Source organism: Aptenodytes forsteri, unplaced genomic scaffold (genome assembly GCF_000699145.1).
Source record: "Aptenodytes forsteri isolate BGI_AS27 unplaced genomic scaffold, ASM69914v1 Scaffold71, whole genome shotgun sequence".
Taxonomy (NCBI): Eukaryota; Metazoa; Chordata; class Aves; order Sphenisciformes; family Spheniscidae; genus Aptenodytes; species Aptenodytes forsteri.
In genome coordinates, this window is record NW_008795923.1 from 1,507,143 (window position 1) to 1,514,762 (window position 7,620).

Consider the following 7,620-nt stretch of genomic DNA (forward strand, 5'->3'; position numbering starts at 1 on the left):
GGACGCCAGGTCGGGGCGCCCGGCCCTGTCAGCGCTTGGCTGCGACCGACGGCGGAGAGAGGCTGAGAAAGGAGAAACCGAGCATCTGAGATTATTTTTGACTTAATGATTTGCATGACATGTAGCTATAATACTCCTCAAGTATTTTGAAAGACATTCTTGCTTTGAGAAAACTTCCCTGTGGGGAAGTGAGGCATAATGTTTGTACCAGCAAAAAGTTCATTCTGTTTTCCAGAAGACCTCCATCATCTGTAGTGGATCTTTTGTTTTGCACATCTTGTCATATAGTTAGAAACCGGTGGTAATGTTTCAGAGTATTATAGTGCACAAGTCAGCTAAGACATACACCAGCTTCAAAGACCTTATTTTGTCCCTTATGAAATTATTTTAGTGCTATAATAGGTCTATCCATTACAAGTCTCTCGGGAAATTCTTCCTGCAGTCACATTATAAAAATGTCATATGGCTAAGGGGAACTCAATAATGTGTTTTATATTCATGATTAACTTAGGCATATGTTACCTGACTGTTGTTGAATTAGTGCAATAGGAACATAACAATATATCACATTACAGGTAAAGGAATAAAGGAATGAGAAAAACTAGACTGTTTACCCACTACAGTAGGTTTAATACTTGAAATCAGTTTCTTATCCTGGCTCAAAAAAGAGGGGTGGAGGATTTGGCCTGTAGAGTTCAAGTTCATCAGAACTTTTAGGTCACCTTCAAAATCACTGATAGTCTTTCAGCATAAAGGCTGGTTGCTGCTTCTGTTTCTGAGGCAAATATAATTAGCTCACAGAGAGTTTCCCATGGCTTGCAGAGGCTATTAGCATTGGCCAGTGCTGTATGAACTACCTGTCAGGCGCTGCACTGCAGTTCACCTCTCTTTCCTCCCCATCAGTGCCACAATAACATACAGCCCTGAGTAGCATAATGCAATTTCCAAAATGTCCAAGTTAAGGATCAGAGACTTATTTCTAAAAAGAACTTAATACCCCCAAAACCTAAAACACCTGAAGGACACCTGAAAACGTCCCTACTGCAAGGTAAAGGCTACAGCATGCCAACAAAGCAAGAAAATAAAAAATACATTTCTCAAAAAAAAAGAAAAAATACATGTTCTCAAATGTAATCATTTTATGATTACATCTGAGAACATCATTGCTTTCTCGCACACTTTCACCACTGTGACAGGACAATTGCTGTCAATAGAGTCCACTAGCCAAAATTAAAAAAATAAATAAATAAAAATAGAGAAGCTTGCCAAGACTGTAAACAGTGTGACACCATGACAGCCCTGAAATCAGATGCCATTGCTGGATGCCTGGTAGTACTGCATGCATTGTACATATGTGCCTGAAGAACACAACTGCCCGGTCAGGTCACACATAGATAATCTTAGCATTTTAAAAATATTCCCAGAATTATATCTTTTATTTCCTACCTTTATGATGGCTAGGCTAATTTTTACTTAAAAGAACCATTCTGACTGACAATTGTTATGGAAACATGATTAATTTTTTTTGGTGCCTGCTCAGAAATCAGCACATACAAGCTTAGACTTGAGGGTGTTCACAAGCCCACTGTGTGGTTGAATCCAGTGCAATGACTGTCTACCTGAGGCGTGCAACTGGTGGACTTAAGGAGAGGTATCAATTGCCTCAGCCCAACTTGTGAAACCCACTCCCCCAAATCAAATTGTTAGAGGTATGTTATGTCCATTCCCAAGGAGTAACCCTTCATATTAATTGCCTTACAAGCTACCTTCTTCAGATCACCAACACTTTGATGCCCATCTAGTTAGGAAGGGACCTATAGAAATTGGATGCAGCCAGCCTCTGGGTGGTGATTGCAATCTATTTCTGAGCCGGAACAACATCTCCCTTTTCTCTACTGGGGAGAAAATTGTTGAGGCCAGGCTAGCTAAAATATTTAAGTATGTGTGTTCTGTAACATGTTAGTTATAGGCACTTACACCGAAAGAAGTACCCTGCATTTTAAACACCTAATGGGTTGTGTCTGGTGATGCCTAATATTTCTTGTGGTGTTGAAGAGGAATGCTAACCATTTTTCCACTCTGTCCATAGTGTGTGTTTAATGTGAAGGTATAAGCATTTGGCAAAGGAATTTGCATTGCAACAGTAAATGCTCTGGTATTCATTTTGAATATACGTCCTACTAGAAATGATACACCAGAGGTGTAGGGGATACAAATGAACTTAATCGGAACATGAAGTGCATTAAATTCCTGTGTTAGCTAACATCCTCATATCTGTTTCCTGAAGGAATGTTTCTAATGAGTATCTGTGGAACATACTTCATTAATTAAACTACTCACAGCCCATACTGATAGCTAAAAGGGTAAAGAAGGGATTGCTAGTTCTCCCAATTGCATGCTAGTAATTTAAGGTTCACTTACAAATGCCATTATAGCAGGCTTCTGAAGTGATGAATTTTCTCTCTGAGGATTTTTTTCTTTTTTTGCAAAACTTGATGCTCCTGAAATTCACACTCAACAAAGAATTTGGAAGTAATGTCAAGTGATGTGTGTAGCAATTACCTTTGTAGCTGTAGACTTCATCCAAAAACATATGTTTCTAGGCGTAGATCTAGCAAAGAACAAACCATGAAACATAGCCTGGGTACTTCTGCAATTGCAAAATAATTTATCTGAAGCCTTTCTTTTGTTTAAAAAAGCATTTTTTCTGCAACTGTATCCTTTAATGTAAGGCATGCGTATTTGAAGACATATGTATGATGAAAAAAAATTAGCAGAAAAGTATTATAAATATGGTCTCCTGTATACGAAATGCTCTGACTATCCTAGTGTACAAGACTTCCAAACCTTGGTAATTCAAATTGCAGTTAGAGTCCTTTTGTAAGCACAAAGTAAAACTGTAGTTAAACAATTAGTACATATGTTAAATCACTTTGCTATAGTCCTAAGAACTGCCAGTCTCGTACTGTCCTGTATACCATTGATGTCTAAAATACAGAGGCAGTCACAGTTTTCTACAATATGCAGTAGTCTGCAGAGTTAAGTTCAAATCAAAATAAACTTTTCCATTTTCCTGAAAGGTGATGGAAGTAGTAGTGGTAACCGACACCTTCTAAGGTACATAAGTAGATATAATTATTCCTCCAGTTTTCTATCTAGTCTTAGAATATTAAACATATCACAGCTTTACCTGAAATTGACTAAAAATCTTGTACAGAATTCAAAATAATTAAATTATTACTTGAAAAATACATATTTGGATAGAACTTTTCAAGTAGATATTTTGACTGTTTTTAGTGAATATAAAAGATGCCATGGTTTGTTCTGCAATAGTAAGATCTGGTCATAGGGGAAACCAAAACAAAACAAAACAAGCAAACGAAAACAAAACAAGCAAAAAACCCCCACAGAAATACCTATACTCACCACTCTTCTTTGTTTGACTGCTGCCTTCCAGCCTAAAGATGCCTTCATGTCAGAGGTCTTAGGTATAGTTAGTTTTTGCAGCACTCAGAATAGTGATGCAGTGCTGAAATCAATGTGTCCATGGTGGATCACCTGTCTGCCCACTGAAGTGCTGGGAATTCATGACCTTCTGTTTATTTCTGTCTTCTGGAAATCAGTGTGTGTAATGTGCCGGGAGACAAAAGATGAGAACTTATAAAAATGCTAAAATATCTGTCTCTGCAGGAGAAGCCACTTTTTACAGACTTCTGGAAAATACTGAAATGAAAGTCTGTGATTCAGTCCAGGTGAGAATGAGTTAGAGATCCTCTGGGACGAAAATGCAATTTTAGTATCAATTATTACTGATGTTATCATTTGATTCTTCCCCGAGGAGGTCTTACAGTTCAGGACAACCTGTATTTCATCTTTATTTTTTAAGATCTAAGTTCTCTTTCAGAAAGCTTCTCAGGCATATGCTTAGTTTTTATTCATGTAAGTAGTCTTACTCACATGAGATCCTGCTGAATCCGAGTCAAATGTTTAGACAGCTTTGATAAAACTCTGCTGGGCAATGAACTTTTGTGCTTTTCAGCTCCAAGAAGACTTTGAAAATGTGAGTGATAAAACTGCTGGGCAATGAACTTTTGTGCTTTTCAGCTCCAAGAAGACTTTGAAAATGTGAGAAACAAAACCAGATAGATAATGGGGATTTCTTAATTTAAAAAAAAAAAACCACACCACCTAACAAATCAAGCACATGAAAGCAAAATAGTTTCATGCAAAAGCAAAATTTACGATATGTTCTTCAGTATTTAAGCACGCTTGAGGAAAAGAGTCCATGGTAAATTCTATAGAGGACAAGTAGAATTTTAGCTTCTGCTTTGCATTTCTGCTGTTGGGGATTTAACTTACAAACTTGATGATGTAATTTTATAAAGACTGTCATTGAACTTTGATTTTTAGGTAATCCATGTCCCTGAGCTGCCCAGCTTCCTGAAATTGCAGATTATTGATTGTCTCTACAAGAGTAAAATCTGCTGTTTTATCCAAAGCTATTCCCATTTCTTTGATATGCCTCTACCACTGTTTTCCAGATCACTGCATCAGAACCATCACAGGCACAAGCACTGTTATTACAAAACCTTCAACATTCAATATATATTCTTTGAAGGGGACAAAAGGACTTCAGGCACTGGCATTCTTATTGATGTTCACTTTGAACTTGATAACAAAAATAACCATGGATTTCGCAACCATTCTTTTACCCAGAAAGTTGTCTTTTTCACAGAACTACGGAAGAGTCCATTAGCCCTCAATCTAAGTGTTAATGTCACTACTGGCATAAAATTAAGTAATTTTAAAATTACCTGTCATATCAATATTTCTTATCAGCAACAATTTCTCAGATTGAGAATACAGCCCAAGAAGTATGAAGAAGTTAGCCACTATTAGAGGATCTATGCTTAAAAATTGCAATGACTTTAAGTCCTATTTTCAACCTTCCTTGCCTGAGATAAAATAGGAAAGCTGATTTTTTTCCCAGAATATCCAGACTGGCCTGGGTCTAAGGCACAGAGATTCTGTCTCCTGTCTTGGAGGGCTTGGGGAGGATGAGGGGGATATGGCTTGTATGCAGCTAAAGATGGAAAGAAAAAGAAAAAGACATATGCTTGAGATTTTCAAAACAATACCTAAAATCTAGTACTGAGCTGCTTTCGCACTCAAAGCTCTGCGTTTCACACAAGAGCTCTGGGTGCACGAGGAGTGCAGAACCTGCATTACTGGCTGGGCTAAAGACTCCTAGGGCGCTCCTAGGAGCACGGAGTTAGTTGGCACAGCTTTAGTATTTATCTTGTCGCCTGTCACATCCCCCTGCAAGAAGCTATCAGTCGTACTGCAAGGGCAGCAAACTTGCCTAGGAGCCCGGCCCATGGCAAATTATGGCTCTGTGTATTAACATATACTGAAGGCCTCTTTTTGTATAACTGACATTGGCTTAGTCTGCTCCATTTCTGGTTATCTCCCAAAGTTTCATTCTTGCAATCCTATTCTCAACAGTTGCTTAATTTTATCCCTGTGACATATTTCATGATCCTTATTCCACTACATAACTATATTCACTGCATGACAAGAAGAGCTAATTTCAAACACTGTGGCGATGTGCTGGTTTCGTTCATCTGCAGAATTATCTTGCAAGCAAACAAGAAATTAACACCTAAATTGACTAAGTGCAAAGTCAATAGCATATTTCATTACAACTGTCATTTATTTATGTGTGCTGTATTTTTAGGAATGGAAGTTCATCCAGAGCCATACAACAAATAATTCTGTGAATTTCTTGAATGATCCCAGTTTTGAGCAGCTCAGACTGGTGAAGAATGGATGAAATTTCACAGCAGCTTAGGGAAGAAATAGTAGCTGTCACTCAGTTTGCCCCAAATAACATCAGTAATAATCTCTGGAAATAGCTTTTTCTATAGCTCATCTTGCGAATTAGCATGTCACAGCATTCTGGAAGAATCTAAATAGGAAAAATAGGCATGAATTCAGGCCCAAGAATCATTATATGAAGCAGAAAAACTCTTACTGGTAAGCCAGCAGCAAAACCATATGTCCAAATACATTCAGTTGTACATTCAAGTCCACATTTTCTCATGGCCTCACTCTCTTATGGTGCTGAACTAGGCTGCCAGACATTTACATTTGCACCCTTGGAAATATGATTCCAGAATTAAATTTCATGGCTATGGGGATTTTAGATTGCGAGGTAAAATTTTAGACTCACTAAACCTAGATGCCAAAAGTCATGGATTAGAACAGAGTAGAGGCTATGTGCCCACCCTCAAGATACTGTTTTTTATTAATTTACAGTCTTTATAGTTATTTATACTAGTGTAAAATGAGTATAGCAGATTCATGGACACATATCCTACTTTTCACACATCAAGGAGAAATTCAGGGTAAAAGGCAGTGAAGAATCTTCTGCCATCAGATAACCTATTTAAGTAAGCTCTGGAACTGGAAAAAGGCAGGAAAACCAATTTCTCTGTCAAATCAGTATCATAGAAGTGGAATTCAATGAGACAGACATCCCAAATTGAAAACTGGTCATTTGCCTTACCACTGATGTCCTATTTTTCCTTCTCCAAGCACCCTGAAGTTTACTCAAAGTACTTATATGGTTCTGCTTTTTCAGGGTCAAAGGAAGGAATTTCAACATGCACACTGCATGTTCAAATATTTTCTCACTCCTATTAAGGGAAAGCAGTAAATGACTTCTAGGTATATGTTTTAGATAGTGCATAATATTGGATCTTCAGGATTTATTTTTCAGTAATAGCTTTAGGGGGCTTATACTCAATGTTTCTGCTCACTGGAATAGCTGGGTTACTTATAAATCTAAAGGACATTCAGCTGGTTCTTGCTCAGTTATCCAGTGTATGTATTTGGAATTATATAACAAACAATATTTTACTGCGTAATTTAATAGCAGAGGCTAAATTTCCCACTCATTTTGAAAGTCTAGATCTCTAGTGGACTCTTCTTAAGTCATGTAGTTGTTATCACAGCCTTTGAGAAAACTGAATTCATGAATATTTGTGTGAAATGTTTAGATATGCATTACTGAGGGCAGCTTAAGCATCCAATGTGAGCTTGGGAATTTGTTAGAATTTTAGAACCAAGTCTTACGGGCTATACCCAAACAGATTGCTTTATTGGCTGTCATACCCCAAACAGTCCATTTAAATTGTCGTGTCCATGTATAATGGTCTCTAGAAACCAGAGTCCAAAGTTTGACTTCTTGGCCTCTGGGAATATTAGGCCAGCAAAACCAGTGTCCAGGCTTTACATCTCATGGTGAATATAATAAAAAAATCCTTGAGTAAAAGCTGAGTGCTTACTTTTTAATTAGATTTGGTTTTCATCTCACATAAAAATTTTACATGGACTCAGTAACAGCTGAAAACCATTTTTATATGCAGTTAATTCTTTGATATTTTAAAAAGTCTCTTTTCATGTACAAAGCCACCCTGAAGGATGGTTATCCCTCTATAGAACACTATGATATTTCATACAAAACAAACAAACAAACAAAAAAGCATCCTTCCTTGTAACAATTTGAAAAGCCAGATGGTATCTTCTGTAAAATTCAATCCCCAAAAAGTTGACCTA